This window comes from Ornithodoros turicata, chromosome 5, assembly GCF_037126465.1.
Source record: "Ornithodoros turicata isolate Travis chromosome 5, ASM3712646v1, whole genome shotgun sequence".
In the NCBI taxonomy this organism is placed as follows: domain Eukaryota; kingdom Metazoa; phylum Arthropoda; class Arachnida; order Ixodida; family Argasidae; genus Ornithodoros; species Ornithodoros turicata.
In genome coordinates this window covers 76,155,937-76,173,082 of record NC_088205.1, presented here as the reverse complement: position 1 = coordinate 76,173,082, position 17,146 = coordinate 76,155,937, and the positions used below count along the sequence as shown (strand labels likewise).

The 17,146-nt window shown below is 46.7% G+C and overlaps 1 long non-coding RNA gene across 2 annotated transcripts in view; it reads right to left on the bottom strand.

The window, feature by feature from the left end:
* Positions 1-7,727: 7,727 nt before the first annotated feature.
* Positions 7,728-17,146, bottom strand: part of LOC135394861 (uncharacterized) — a 251,215-nt gene continuing 241,796 nt past the window's right edge. For both annotated transcript variants that reach the window (XR_010422974.1, XR_010422973.1), the window contains one exon: positions 7,728-8,083. This is a non-coding gene — a long non-coding RNA (uncharacterized LOC135394861). The remainder of the gene's footprint in view (positions 8,084-17,146) is intronic.

Sequence of the window (17,146 nt, the reverse complement as noted above, 5' to 3'; positions counted from 1 at the left end):
CCCGACCTCAGGTCTATTGTACTCTCTGTAACCATGACCACACACGTCTCACCGCAAAGCCCCCGACGGCCCAGCATCAAATATCCCCGCTCCTCCCCCATCCCAGGCATAGCCTCTTCACAAGCGACTCCGCGGAGAAGCGTCATCCTCAGCACGCCATCATCGGATCCCCAAAGTAGACAGGTCAGGATGAGTCCCTCTCCTGCCAGTATCGCCACCCAAAAAAGATTAACGCGAGACTTCGTAGCCTTCTATGCCGGCACGGTTGTCACACTGATGTTGGGCTTCGTGGTACTCATCGCTTGGTTAGCGATCAGGGCCACGGCCAAGGAAACCGTCAGGCGCATTACGCCTTTCTGTTGTCCAGACGAAGTGATGAGGCTGTCCAGAACCATCAACACTTCTCTCGACCCTTGCGCCGATTTCCATCTCTACACTTGCTTCAACCACATTCGCTACAACAAGACGAATGAACTGACGATGGCCGACATTTACGCAGGAGATATCATCCAGGGAGTCGGAACCGGCAAGAACACCACGGCTGGAAAGGCCCTGTCTGGATACTACCGTTCCTGCTTGAACGGCATCTCAGACACGGACGTCGTCTGCGGTGAGCTGGCTGCAGGAATGCTAGAGACGTTCGACCTCCAAGCGCAAACGGATTTGAACAAGATCACAAAGTTCTGCATAATTGTGTTTGGCGTCTACGGCATCAACGGTGTCTTGCACTGGGAAAGGCGTAAGGGAATTACTGAAATAGAAGCGCACTACGATGCCGTCAGGGTGTTGACTAGAACGCGGCCCGGCTGCCTGGAACACATAGTTGCGGCGTACAACACACGGCTTAATACATCGGTTGGAGTAAATGATCTGGTAAGGTTCGAGGAGGACAAGTTACCGACCCCGCCATCCACGACGAAGGTCACGGAAGTCTCTGTGCTCGTCAGCACCATCTCCCGTTTTTTGGAGCTGGAATGGTTGAACCTGGCACGCGAAGTAGGACTTCGAACGACGAAGGTGAGGCACCCAGGCGAAAGATATCTCATCGACCTGTTCACAACCGTCCAAAACAACCAGCCCATAAGTGTGGCGTACCTCGTAACATCCTTTGTCTACAACGCCTACAAAAAGGCTACGGGAGATCCCAACTTCGCCAGGAAGATGAGTGGACTCAGAATTTCTGCAATCTGCCAATATGAACTAATTCTAGCCAACAATCTGTGGGACACTGTCTACGCACAAGCTCTGACAACCCCGAAGAGAGACGCGGAGTTCCAGTCCATCTTCTCCGACCTCATAGAGGCTGTTTCGAAGATCGCTTTCGATACCAACATCTTCGTGGGAGAGGACAAAGACGGGGTTAAACCAACGCTGCAACGTCTGAAGCTCCTACTTCCATCTGACCTGGCTGTTCCGAGCGTCGCGGTACCAGATATATCCGATCGTGAATTCGGCGCCAACTACATCGCCGTGAGGAACTACGAGACCCTCATGATGAAAGAGAAGATGGTTAAAAACTACCCGCTCGATCCAACATTCGGATATTTCGAAACCGTTCTGACGAGTTACAACTTTCTGCGCTTGTCTCCCGGCTACTATCGCGCGTCAGACTTCAACTCGAACAGCAGCAAGTTCCTCAGCATGTCCGTGCTTGGAGTTCGTATGGCCAAGGTCATGTGGCATTACCTGTTGACGGACGACGGGTGGGGCGATGATACTTTCGAGAACGTCAAAAGGTTTCGAGGTTGTTTCAAAGGGAACGGCAATGCCTTCTGGCAGAAAGGTACGCCGGGAAGAGAGGATGAGGCGATTGAATACGCCCTCGCCTTGAGGTCTGTTCTATGGGCGACAAGGAATGTTCCTGACTGGCATATCGTCAAGCCAGCGTGGAGTCTAATGAAAATGTCGAATGCGCAACTGTTTTACATACGATACATGGACAGCATGTGTAATGAACCAGGGAGTAGCCAGAGTGAAGTGGACGTCATCAACATGCCTCTCAAGCACATACCGGATTTTGCAGTGGCCTTCGACTGCGCTTCAAGGGAAAAGGCGAAATCTTGCCAGTCCGTTAAAAGTTCATAACGACCATGTTTACAATGTGCGATGTCTACGAAACTGAACCCTGGACACTCTTATGAACGGAATGTTCCGTAGGATTTCGTTTTTTGTTTTCTTTTTAATAATGCAAATATAGGGGATTTAGATGTTCGCATAAAAGCACCGATTGATGTCACTTGTCTTTTTGTCACTTGTCATTTCGGTCTGTCACCCACAAGTATTATGCACACTCAAAATAGTCCTTTACTCTAGTACTGGGATGCGTCAGCTGCCACTGATCGATCTGCGTTATTGACGATCTGGTGAAGTAGGCCTGGGTAGAAGGTTCTGCCAACTTTCGAATTAGCATGACAAATGTCTGTATCGCTACCCAAAGCTTCGAGAGGATGAATTCGTGCTACAGCCGAGTAGTAGGTCTTCGCTGGTTGATCCCAGCTTGACAAGTTGCGACCTTCCTTCAATGCAGACAAATTAACGATGAAAGATGAAAGTCACTAAAAAATCGTTAATAATTTTATGCAAATTGAGGCTTTGTATGTATGTATTCCTTCTATGTTGTTCCAGCCTCAGAACATCAGTTCTTTCATGTTCATCAGCTGCCGCCTGCGTCGATCCCGTCGTATGAATGTGTGTGTGAGTGAGCAAAAATGTAAGAGTGAAAGCAGGATGAGTGAGAGAGAGTGGCTGGTTTGTCCCTTCAGATGACGCACCCTGGAAGTCGCTGAGAAGGCGTGTTAGCTTAGCTCAATTGGTAGAGCCCTGAACCGGCAATCCAGAAGATTTGGGTTCGAGTCCTACAGCTGACTAACCTTTTCAGTGACTTTCATCTTGCAGCGCACACTTTGCAGCATCGTCAGAAAGGTACTGGGAAAGAAATCGGGGTTCCGGGTACCCATAGGTAATCCAGCAGTGCTGCCCTGAGAAGGTCAAGTCTGAGGTCTAGGTCAAGGTCAAGGTCTGAGAACGTCGTCTTAATTAAATCACACATCTATAGCCCTAAAGGCGTTTGCGTGCGACACCGTCTTATTTCGTTTCAGTCGCGTTCGCTGCTTCGGAGCGTTGAGTTTGGAAAGAGAGTAAAAAGTCTCGGTGCGTTATCCGTACTGGGATTGGAGATAGATTTTACGTAGTACGTAGATAACGATAGATAGATTTTAGTAGTTCGTGGACCGGGTGCAAGCTGGGCATCTGTTACGTCACGACAGGAAGGAAACTGAGGAATAAGCGCGCCTAAAAGCGATAAGAAGCCCCAATGTAGGGTACAACGAAGAGAGACGACGACACGACACGACACGACACGACACAGGCTGACTGACAAACCGCTCCACATAGGAACGGTAACGAAGCCCACCGTACAAGCAAATTTTGGAAGGAAGAAATCTTACCTGCACAAGTGCCCTGTATGAGCAACCGTTCACTTTTTGTCATCCTCGCTCATTATGTTGTGGGTAACCCTAGCGCTGCGCTTGTTTACGATACACCGGCGTTCCACTCGCTCATAAATTGCATGTTCGATATGGTGTGGATTTAGCTGTTATTTGTTACCACGAACACACCAGGGGCAAGTCCGACTTAAAACAGTGTCTGTTCGCTGAAGGGCTGAAAGGCTGAAAGGTGGCGGTATTGAATCCTTTTACCAGGGTTTTTCCCTGGTGTCACGGTACAGTTTCCGTGCATTCACACGAGCGACTTCCTGACGGAATATTCTAGTGGAAGAAAAAGCAAAAACACAGAGCCCAAGTTCCGTCCCGTGTTATGTTAAGCATTCCCACGGTGCGGAATATCTGGAGTGGCGTGCTGCGCATTTAGCAGACGACACCGTCGGCGTGTTTTCCTGTCGTCTGCTACGGAATATCTTGTGGCTGTTAAATATACGCAATAAAACGAGGCTTCTGCGCTTCGCGATTCGCCTGAGATGAAGCGAGCACGATAATATGTCTCGCTAATCATGAACAATGAAGGAAGTAATTAACCATTAACGAATGTTAAAGCTGTCGAGCGAGCCACCAGTCCTGAGGCGATGTATACGAAGGCAATTAAAAGTACATTTCCGACGGCAAGAGTTCAGAGAGTCATTAACGAAATGCTGGGAGAGACAGAATTCAGAAAAAAACTCCTACTAGTATTCTTGCATTGGAAAGAAAGAAAGGCTTGCAGTACGTTCCAATAATTGCAAGTCATGTTGCTCTGGAAATCGACTACGTGTAGTTCTAATGTAAGACGAAAGCCACGATACTTTGTTACAGTTTGTCACAGAGCAACAAACTTCACGCCAGTTCGCACTAAACATCGAACCGTCGAAGAAGCACCCGCTCTACAATGAATTTTACTCTTACGGATATACTCATTTTACATGGCTTGATTTCCCCTATACAAATATACACATACCATTACGTACTCTCTACTTACTCATCCATTCTACATAGTTCTCGAATCTCCCTTCGTAGATCACAGCCACTGCGTGTGTGAAGAAGACGAAGAACCTTGCGGTGCATGCCTCGTGCTTTCATTCCATGTTCAGCCCTCTTCGATGCAATCGCTGAGCAGCTCGACTCCAACAAGCTCTTCGCTGTCCAACATCCCGACCTCAGGTCTATTGTACTCTCTGTAACCATGACCACACAAGTCTCACCGCAAAGCCCCCGACGGCCTAGCATCAAATATCCCCGCTCCTCCCCCATTCCAGGCATAGCCTCTTCACAAGCGACTCCACGGAGAAGTGTCATCCTCAGCACGCCATCATCGGTTCCCCAAAGTAGAGAGGTCAGGATGAGTCCCTCTCCTGCCAGTATCGCCACCCAAAAAAGATTAACGCGAGACTTCGTAGCCTTCTATGTCGGCACGGTTGTCACACTCATGTTGGGCTTCGTGGTACTCATCGCTTGGTTAGCGATCAGAGCCACGGCCAAGGAAACCGTCAGGCGCATTACGCCTTTCTGTTGTCCAGACGAAGTGATGAGGCTGTCCAGAACCATCAACACTTCCCTCGACCCTTGCGCCGATTTCCATCTCTACACCTGCTTCAACCACATTCGCTACAACAAGACGAAGGAACTGACGATGGCCGACATTTACGCAGGAGATATCATCCAGGGAGTCGGAACCGGCAAGAACACCACGGCTGGAAAGGCCCTGTCTGGATACTACCGTTCCTGCTTGAACGGCATCTCAGACACGGACGTCGTCTGCGGTGAGCTGGCTGCAGGAATGCTAGAGACGTTCGACCTCCAAGCCCAAACGGATTTGAACAAGATCACAAAGTTCTGCATAATTGTGTTTGGCGTCTACGGCATCAACGGTGTCTTGCACTGGGAAAGGCGTAAGGGAATTACTGAAATAGAAGCGCACTACGATGCCGTCAGGGTGTTGACTAGAACCCGGCCCGGCTGCCTGGAACACATAGTTGCGGCGTACAACACACGGCTTAATACATCGGTTGGAGTAAATGATCTGGTAAGGTTCGAGGAGGACAAGTTACCGACCCCGCCATCCACGACGAAGGTCACGGAAGTCTCTGTGCTCGTCAGCACCATCTCCCGTTTTTTGGAGCTGGAATGGTTGAACCTGGCACGCGAAGTAGGACTTCGAACGACGAAGGTGAGGCACCCAGGCGAAAGATATCTCATCGACCTGTTCACAACCGTCCAAAACAACCAGCCCATAAGTGTGGCGTACCTCGTAACATCCTTTGTCTACAACGCCTACAAAAAGGCTACGGGAGATCCCAACTTCGCCAGGAAGATGAGTGGACTCAGAATTTCTGCAATCTGCCAATATGAACTAATTCTAGCCAACAATCTGTGGGACACTGTCTACGCACAAGCTCTGACAACCCCGAAGAGAGACGCGGAGTTCCAGTCCATCTTCTCCGACCTCATAGAGGCTGTCTCGAAGATCGCTTTCGACACCAACATCTTTGTGGGAGAGGACAAGGACGGGGTTAAACCAGCGCTGCAACGTCTGAAGCTCCTACTTCCATCTGACCTGGCTGTTCCGAGCGTCGCGGTACCAGATATATCCGATCGTGAATTCGGCGCCAACTACATCGCCGTGAGGAACTACGAGACCCTCATGATGAAAGAGAAGCTGGTCAAAAACTACCCGCTGGAGCCAACCATCGGATATTTCGAAACCGTTCTGACGAGTTACAACTTTCTGCGCTTGTCTCCCGGCTACTATCGTGCGTCAGACTTCAACTCGAACAGCAGCAAGTTCCTCAGCATGTCCGTGCTGGGAGTTCGTATGGCCAAGGTCATGTGGCATTACCTGTTGACGGACGACGGGTGGGGCGATGATACTTTCGACAACGTCAAAAGGTTTCGAGATTGTTTCAAAGGGAACGGCAATGCCTTCTGGCAGAAAGGTACGAAGGGAAAAGAGGATGAGGCGATTGAATACGCTCTCGCCTTGAGGTCTGTTCTATGGGCGACAAGGAATATTCCGGACTGGCATATCATCAAGCCAGCGTGGAGTCTAATGAAAATGTCGAATGCGCAACTGTTTTACATACGATACATGGACAGCATGTGTAATGAACCAGGGCGTAGCCAGAGTGAAGTGGACGTCATCAACATGCCTCTCAAGCACATACCAGATTTTGCAGTGGCCTTCGACTGCGCTTCAAGGGAAAAGGCGAAATCTTGCCAGTCCGTTAAAAGTTCATAACGACCATGTTTACAATGTGCGATGTCTACGAAACTGAACCCTGGACACTCTTATGAACGGAATGTTCCGTAGAATTTCGTTTTTTTTCTTTTTAATAATGCAAATATAGGGGATTTAGATGTTCGCATAAAAGCACCGATTGATGTCACTTGTCTTTTTGTCACTTAAATAATCACACAAAACACAATATCACAAAATAGTCCTTTACTCTAGTACTGGGATGCGTCAGCTGCCCCTGATCGATCTGCGTTATCGACGATCTGGTGAAGTAGGCCTGGGTAGAAGGTTCTGCCAACTTTCGAATTAGCATGACAAATGTCTATATCGCCACCTAAAGCTTCGAGAGGATGAATTCGTGCTACAGCCGAGTAGTAGGTCTTCGCTGGTTGATCCCAGCTTGACAAGTTGCGACCTTCCTTCATGGCAGACAAATTAACGATGAAAGATGAAAGTCACTGAAAAATCGTTAATTTCTTAGGCAAATTGAGGCTTTGTATGTATGTATTCCTTCTATGTTGTTCCAGCCTCAGAACATCAGTTCTTTCATGTTCGTCAGTTGCCGCCTGCGTCGACCCCGTCGTATGAATGTGTGTGTGAGTGAGCAAAAATGTAAGAGTGAAAGGAGGATGAGAGAGAGAGAGTGGCTGGTTTGTCCCTTCAGATGACGCAGCCTGGAAGTCGCTGAGAAGGCGTGTTAGCTTAGCTCAATTGGTAGATCCCTGAACCGGCAATCCAGAAGATTTGGGTTCGAGTCCTACAGCTGACTAACCTTTTCAGTGACTTTCATCTTGCAGCGCACACTTTGCAGCATCGTCAGAAACGTACTGGGAAAGAAATCGGGGGTACCCATAAGGTAATCCAGCAGTGCTGCCATGAGAAGACGACGCGAAGGCGCCCAATACAAGGACCGCGGAACAAGAAGGAAGATTGCGATCACTCGCAATCAATCGTCGTTTCCCTATCACGGAAGCTAGTATGGAATAAAGGGCGGAAGAAACGAATCATGTCGCGACATTCTTTTTCTTTTTTTAATGGTACCCGATGGCGTCGCGCTCAAAAAGCATTGTGCTTTGAAATTCATGACCTACAATGACGGCTTGTGTGAAATAGTCGAGAACCAGAAGATGATCAATGCGGACGGAGTCTTGCACCGATTGGATGGCAGCCATGGTTTGAATAAGTTACATCCTGCTGTACATCGAGTTTTTCTTTGTGGAACGCAGGGTTCCGATATTATGTCGATGAGATAGCGTAGAAGAGACACATATTTTTCTTCTATCTTTCCTGTCGATGAACGTTCTGTGCGGGAACCCGTTGGAACTGAAGTGTCGTATTTAGCGTAGGCCATTTCAGGGGTCTGAAAGAAAAGTAATAATTATCACCAAATAATTTTTTTATCAAAATCGTAATTTATTTGATGCCTCGAGATTTTCGCCATCTAAATGCAGATGTAGTTGTTGTAACTGCATGTATACCATTGTTGTATGTTTTTAATATTAGTAATTTTAACAGACAAAATATTAATACGGCGCCAAGTTCACGAAGGAATACAATTGAAACGGTTAGGAGCATCTGGTTTTAACGACAAGTTTTCGTACAGATTAATAAACATAAACAAAATACAGAAACCGACCCTGAAGATTTAATATGTACAAGCTTTCGCGTGGAGGTCCACGCTTCCTCAGGTAGTAAGAATAAAAGATTCTTAGATTAGTAAGAATAAAACTCAGATTAGTAAGAATAAAACTCAACGACTAGGGGCATTTAGTTTTAATGACAAACTTTCGTGCGGATAATTCTGCGCGAAAGATTGTTACTAAAAGTTGGGCGCTAGTTATACTATCTAGGCGCTAGTGGAACTACCTCGTAACCGTCTCAGTTTTATCCCGACTACTCTATTAATCATTTTATCAGTTTTCCATTATCATTAACTGGTTTTAGTGGTTTTGGGAGGATAGAAAAGAAAAATGTGAGGACACAAACGCAGCCGCTGATGTGCTATTCATGGGTACAGAACGGAATTCACAAACCTCATACGCACGCCAAGAGAAAACGAGCGTGCATACTGCGTAACAAATTCGCACGCAAGAGCTAAGTAGCAGCCACTTCTAAACAAAACACAGAGAGCCCCTTTTCAAATTACTCGAAACGAGGAATAGAAAAAGACCGAGAAGTAAAAGAAATGACATCTGCTTTCTTTCTTTTTTTTCTGCGACTTCTTAATACCATCTGCATAAAACACCAGGGAGCTCCCTCCATTGTGAGCATTCCACGAATGAGTAGTAGTGAGACAAGGCGGCTTCATGCTCAACCTAATGAGGTTTACAGTTACAAAAGAGCTACTGTGAACTTGTTAAAACATTCCCCTCATTATTACGGCCGCATCTTGTATCATCATTAACGTTCAAATGTTCTTGATATTTGGGTGAAAATGAAACCGGTGATTTTGGCTCCCGCAGCCTGCAACCTTCCCGTGTTGCATATTACTGTGTTATCACCCACATAACAGTGCTGTGTTTGCTTTATGTAGAGTAATTTCCGTGCATGTTAGAGCTTATTCAGTCCGGAAACCTATTGTAAATATTCCGTCCTGGATTTCTGAATATTCAACAAAGTAATTGCTTTGATCCCGCACCACATTCAATAGCATACGCGGCGTATCTGCTTCACTAATGGAAGAATGTCGCCATAACCCGATCGCCTCACAAGACTCTCTGCGGAATGAAAAGCAAAGCTCCCTTGGGTAACTTCAAAGGAGAGAAGTATGCTTTCAGTTTTTCTATTAGCCTTCACAAAATAAAAGACATTTGGAAGAACCCATTACGGAGGTAAGCATAGAGCACAATGAGGAACCGAATTGCACTCTGTACATCGAAAGCTTTTCTGGTTCTCAATTTCCTAATGCGAGCAAGGCAAACGTTTTGTGCAGAACATGAATTTAAAACAGCCTGTGCTCTTCCTATCAATCCCCTTTGATGCATGCGCCATAGAGCTTTAACTCATGAATGACTTGGAATGAAACGGAAATAGAAATGTTACGGAAATGTAGTCTCACTGGTTTTGTGTGACAAAGTCGTTCACTGACTTCATATAAACGCTGTACATGTTGAAAGGAAGCATACATCCAAGAGAACAGATTAAGCGCACCAGTGACGATAAAATTCTTCAGGTGTGTTTGTGAACACTGGGCTGTCAACGCATACATTATGGCATGGGCGCATGTTGAGTAGTTTTATACCATTACCGACCAAATTTATTTAAGATATTTGTAGTTATATTATATAAGGCATAGAATACATTTATTCAAACCATCAGCGATCACGAGATGTTTATTACGATCGTTCACCTTCTGTCTGGAAAAGCGCATTTCTTTCTTTGCCTTTATGACCGCCCGCAGGGAAACATCCCACATCATCATCATCCATTCATCTATGTTGTTGTTGTTGTTCTGACCGCCCAATGGAGTACCTCAGCAGCGCTGCGTACTGAAAGCGGGAGTGCATTGGGGTGTGCAGGTAGATCAAGGTCGTTTCCTTCATGGACGGATGTGGTAAATAAAGCACTGAACTGATAGGACTGATAGTATCAGTACACTGTGCTACTTGGCTACGTTTCCTCTTATTTTTCGCGCACTCGTTCTAGTTTGAATTTCCAAAGGCGGCATTTTTATTTTTTTTTATTTTTTTCACCCAGAACTTCGTCCTTCTTTGCGATACCTATGGGATGTCATGACAGGCGAGACCGTGGCACGAAATTGGTAGCAATTTTTTAAACGCTCATAATTTCAGACCTACTCAAAGTATAGAAACGAGTAAGGCGGCATTGTATAGGTAACAGATTAAGGTATCATGTGATGGTGCAAGCATCAGAAATGGTGCGGAGTGGTGGTGATGGCGAAAGGGCTAACCGTTGTCGTCCTCACAGAGGTGAGCAACGTGACGACTGTTTTAGTCCTAGCAGAAGCGAACGGGACAAGCGACCAGCCAGGTTAACAACCACACGCGAAAATCCTTCTTTATCGGCTCGCAACCACGCGCCGAACTCTCACGCGCTCGCTGCGCACTTCGTCATCTACGATGACTATAACACATCCCCCTCTTTTTGCAGATAAACTGAGGTTATATAATAATATAATAATTTATATTAATATAATAATATAATAATCTGAAGTTAATTTAGTAAGTTTGATCAAGCTTGATACTTTTTTTTGGAGGGACGACGCAGCGCCCTCTTTTTGTGTGCCAGTGGGTCGTGTCCGTGCACCGTTGGTCCGTCAGTACGTCGGTTGAAGTGTCCGTTTCCAGGTACCTGGGTACCGGGTACCTGGGAGGTACCCGGGTTCGAATCCTGGTGCCGGCTGTGCTGTCTGGGGTTTTTCCTGGGTTTTCCTCAGACGCTCTCAGACATATGTCGGCACAGTTCCCTTAGAAGTCGGCCCAGGACGCACATTCCCCCAGGGCGTCAGTCGTGACGTTGCCCACATACGTGAGGCCGACAACGGCAAGCCCTTTCACCACCACCACCACCGCCGCCGTTTCCAGGTGGCTGCTTCGCGGAGCGCTCGCCGTCGATGTACTGGGCTCTTGCAGGCGTGGGAGGGGAACTAGACGCGTCCTGTTCCTTCTGACTTCTCTCTGCTCTGTGGAAACAGAATAGGACCTGGGTTGTGGAGTCTGTCCCTGGACAACGCCTTTCCGTTGCAGATCTATTACGCAAACATCCGTGCAGACTCCAAGTGGAGGTAGCGCCCGCACACTGTGTCTCCTAGGCGCCAAAAGGAGTGCCTTGGTTTCACTCCGAGGATCACGGCCACTTGGAAGAACGAAGAGTGCGGGCTCCCGTACAAGATCATAGATCGACGACATTCAAACGGGTTTCGCAGCATGCCAAAAGCGATTGTTTCATTCTTTTCATTACTGTTCTTACAGGTCGTCTTACTTTGGTCATGCAAACCCGCAGCCCCTTCCTTCATTCGCCCGATGACGTCACCCGTCCCGTTAATTGGCCTTGCAGGTCTCAGTTGCAGAAGAAAAATGAGGTCCTATGCGTTCGTGTTACAAACTCTCTCTTGAACATCCGGCAAAGACACATTACCTTAATGCGAAAGTATGAAGAAACGGGAATGAAGGGCTTACGGCAATATTGACAGTCGTTCAGTACGAAACGAGCACATTCCCAGAGGCAATAGAGAACAGCTGGAGACGAAACAATTCGGATTTACTCCCAGAGACATTAACATAACTGATTAGTTTCCTACTGTTCCCATTGTTACTTTCGTGCTATAGCCTTATTATTTTACCACTCTATCATAAGGGGTTCATAAAGCGTTATAACGCGGTATATGCTATAGGCGTGTTTCGGGCTTTGAAATGCGTTTGGCTATGTAGTCTTGCACATTGCATGTCATACGATAATTTGTCTTGGGCTATACACGTGATCTGTGTCATCTGGTTGTGTGTCTCAATTGTCGCATGGGGAATACAAATTACTGTATTCTCTCGGGTAGCACACAAGTCGACAGCAAGAAAGGTTCAGCACTTTTAAAAGTCGTACAAGAGTGCATGGAAAACAAGTCTGGAAGAAGAACGTGACATTTCAGGCAAGAAAAAAATCGAGACGCCCAGTTCACGGACTCTCGTAAGCAATCCACATTAAGCTTTTGATGCTTGTTTAAGTTATATTTCAAGTGCTTGTAGGGAACGTTTTTACGTGTAGGAGCCTTCTGCTTCAAACTATATGTACCTACAGCGTTGGCTCCAAATGCTAGCACTGCCCTTGCTGATGTTCGTAGCGTTCTTGTCATATGCAGATCACTAGAGGCTTCCGTGCTTCGGCTTTAGCAGAGGGCATCACATTCTCGAAAATCAGTTGCTTTACCGCGTTTCTCTCTCTCAGATTTTCTTCGTGCCCGCTCTCCTTTCTGGTTCTATTACTTTCAGCATTCTCCTTGCACTGTACGAACACGCATTCTATGGCAAAGAATTTCCATTGTTCGCCGTCATCGCAATGGGTTTCTGTATGTCTTGAAATAACTACCCGTTAATAATTGAACCATTGTACGTCATTGGATATCAGAAGTCCCAGAGTTTTAGAGCTACGACATGCTTCGCGAGAACCTCGTTACATACAACACGATGCCGTACTTTTAGGTACGACCGACACATCTACCCAGGATGCCAAACAACTTCCCGCAGAAACTGCACTCCACAAGCTTCAGTGCAACGCAACGTAGAACCACGAACAATGCTTCTCCTGCCATCCAACAACAACAGCAACAGCAACATAGATGGATGGATGATGATAATGATGTGGGATGTTTCCCTGCCACCCAAATGGATTCGCACTGACACGGAAAGCGGTTTGCAAATCGCCATCCTTTTCAATTCCACCCACAATGTTTTCGACTGAGGCGAATATATTGCCTCGGAACCAAACAGGTCGTTTGCATAGAAATCGCCCGTCTGTCCATGTTACCATACGCAAATATCAGCACCAGTTCGAATGTACCGTGCGTCCCAAAGGTGGTTGTAACGCCGCAGCTGAATGGAAAATAGAGGATTCTGCGCTGCCCTCTCGCCCTCGGTCGGAAACGACGACAGCGAGTTTCTAAGGAGATTCCAGGACTCGCGACATGATGTCGAAGCAGCAGCGAAGTGGCCTCCATGTTTTCTTCCCATTGTTGATTACGGCGTGTTCTGCAACAAATAAAATGCGCTCCTGCGAAAGACCGCAGAAAGAATCCTTTGAAATAACCTTTCAAAGCGCATGTAAGAGAACTTGGCAAAGAGGAGAGTGCATCGTGACGTAAGCAATCCCCCCTGGCAGGGTGATCATGTGATCCGCGACGCAGATCCGCGCAGCACTAGTAGGAGACGTGTGCGAGCTGAGAAGGACAGGAAGTGCATGGGGAGCTGCGGGCCGACGTCACGCGAGGAGGGAGAGGAGGTGAGGAGAAAATTTTGCATGATGGCTCGCGACAGACATTTTGATGAACGAAAGAGGACTTCCAGCCCTATGAGATGTCACGCCCCTGCTCCTTTAAAAGCAGTTACGTATATCTTTCGGTGATTCATTAAAAACCATTCATGATCCTGTCACCTGGCTGAATTGCTGGTGAATTATTGGTAGTTTCCTTACTTGATGACATTGTGAATAACGTACTCTTGGTTGATGTCGTGGGTCTCGGACGCAGTAACAGACGTTTGCTTCTCCGGAGCAAATCAGTACACACGCACTGACACGCATCTCATGAAGACGCCTTCACCGCAAAACATGCGTTGTAATACATAGAGGATAGAGCGAGCTGGTGTTATAGATGCATAACTTAAAAACCCGAGACTGGGGGACTGGGGGACAACAACAACACAGACAAGGTCTTGAGGCCTTGTCTGTGTTGTCGTTTTTTGTCCCCCAGTCTATGGATTTACGCTATACATGTATACTGCTTATTACGTACGATAGCAGTATTCTTTTTAAACGAAACGGGAGGATGCACAACCTTGTAACGTATACTGGACACTGCGAAGTGTACTTTCTCAACTAGACAAGACACAGTCTCCACAGAAGCTCGAACAAACCTGAATTGTGAAAGTGCTCGTTGCAATGTTGCTACTCTAGGTAATAAAATAAACTTTTGATTGAATTGGTACATAAAAATGATTATGATGATGATAATGATTGAAAGAAAAAATGGGGATTGTAGCCTCATCACGAGGGCCGGCTACCCCAGATCACCTAAGGAAAGGAATGCCAGACACATCCACCCACACCCACTGGAGATGTCGCGAAGCGGCGATCAACGCCACAGACAGAGTCATAGCCCGTCTAGCAGCTTGGTGTCCCTTAAAAACTGTGTAATGATTATGTTAATGCAGTAACCGATCAATACTTCCCAATGTAATAATGTAAGTAACGTAGAGTTGAGAGTGGGAGACACGAGTATTAGTAAGCGTCCTGGGCCTACTTCAGGGGGAACTGTGCCGACATGCGTCTGGAATGTCTAAAAAAAAGACACCTCAGACAACGCCCAGCCGGTGGAAGGATTAGAACTCAACACCTCCCAGTCTTCCAGTACGAGCTTGGCTACCACCAACGAGCGCTTGACTAAACCGCTTGACTAAACCGCTGGTCTTTTCCAAAAAATCACACAGAGATGGCAGATCCTTGTACTTAGTAGTCTGTACTACATAGATCCGATAGCTGCTCCATATGTCTTTCTCATTAACACATGGAGTTAGCAAGGAAGATAGTGCTGTTGCAATTATCACTCAACGTCTTAGACTCCCGCGATAATTGCGAGACCCAGGCGATGACTTACAGTAATATATGACGGCAATATTTCTGGATATTACGGCGCGAGGCAAGTGCGATAATACGACAAATAACGGGGGCAGCCGCCGGGCTGTTTCCTCAACGGAAGGTTTCTTCAACCTGCACTGAAATCCCGCACCGGACACGGTGTTTACCGTCCCTCGCGGACAACGATCTGGGTAAGTAAACTTGTACCGTGCGACGAAGTTGCAAGCGCCCTGAGATGTGTACCTATCCTCAACCCATGTACATGTATGCGAAGAGCTGACAAACTACATTTCGGGGCAACATACACGCTGCAGCCATAGAGATATATCTCCGCCAGCGGAGAATCTAGTTCGCGGATTAAAAGTGGGGCATGCGAGAAGATTGCGGACGATAGGCGGGCGAGGAAGCAGATTACCGTGTTTAGTTAAGGCCAACATATTACGTGCTCGCTTTTAAAATCATGTAAACGTCCTCTAAGCTCGTCGTCTTCGAGGAACGCTTTCGCAACATGGTCAGCGAGCAAGCAGCATTTTGAAGCATGCCGGCCCACTATATTGCGAACCGCAGGCAAGATGTGCCCGCCTAAGCCAATCAGCGGCGTTTATAGATTTGTGGGCGGAATTGTACGGTAGGAGTTAACCCGTCCCGAAGTCTAAATCACAAAATCCAGTGGTAAAAATAGCTTCCATCACTATCCAAGAACTGCATTTCTGTCAACTGCTGAAATCAAGATAGAGCTAGAAGTACTCGACACCCATCAATGCTTATAGACTGCATCCCCATCGTACCGTTATTAGAAGCTAAACATTCGTATAGGTTATGCACGCTTTGCCGAGTTAATATCGCTTTGTGTATACCTTGATATGAATCCCTGTCATATCTCAAAACAGCCGCGCCTTTACCACAATTTCCGGCGAAATTAATCAGTCGTATAAACCACATAACAATTAAACGTTCCAGTGAAAAATGACTCTGTGCGAGACATTGCGGTTCATTAAGGTTATTAATTATTGGCGAGGTTACTGCAACGATAACGTTTTACGCGAAGAGATAATGAGCTCGGAATGATCATGCATCGTGAGGATATTGCCAAATAGGGTTGATGCGAAATAGTGATGGTTGATAATACCAGTTGAAAGTTGTTGTTGCATTCAACCCTTTGCTATTAACAAACGAGCTTTTTAGTGCAAAAAATTTCCAAGCAGGCAATGGTGACATGCATGACATGGGGAATGGCAGACATACTACGAAGAAAACTCCCGAGAAACACGTGAGAGGAGAATGATGAGTCGCGAGGGTCATTTTTGTAAATTTTTGCAGAACTTCCGTTTTGTGAACTATCTGGAAAGAGAGAGCGAGGTCGGACAAAACCTATATCGATGAGTCTGTCCGTGGCACCTCCTGTAAAGCGTGCTTTGGCTGCAGTGCTCTCGTGTATGCAGGAGAAGCGAACAAAACAAAACATCTCGCCACCGCTCTCTAGTGACCACATATAATGTTGCTGTCCTTTTGCAATAGAATATGGTGATAGCGAAGAGTGCTCTTCGGTTCGATTACATTCGCACCCTGTGAAGAGCGCTTGCATCGTGTTTTAAAGTAAAGTAGGCCGGGGCCTGAGTCCATGTGCAGTAGAATGGAGATATGGACCTGTTGGTACATTTCTTAAATTAAAAGGAGATAAAGACACAAATCCACTGACACTATTTGCGTTCACGTTAAGTTGGAGCTTCCATCAGTGTATTCATGTTTGTGACTTTAGCTCCGTTTAAGCTAACTTATGTATAGTGCATCGCGTACTTCAGCACCGCAAGCCTATTCTTTGTATCACCAGTTCGAACGACCCGGCCGACCCAGTGGGTCGTCAACACTGTGCTCCTCCGCTTTCCCCACGCTTCGAACCTTGTCAACGCCTCGTGATTGTGTGACCGTGTGTGTGATTTTTCAATTGTAGTTTTGTGTTCTTCCTTTTCTTGTCTACTTTTTGTTTTCTTTTATTTCCCTTTTTTTTAATACCAAGCCGACCTCCGTCTGGCTGACCTTTCCTTTCTTTTTTCTTAATAAACATATCCCCCCCCCCCTTTTGAAGCTAACGTCGAACATCAAGAAACGAGTGCCCCAGGAC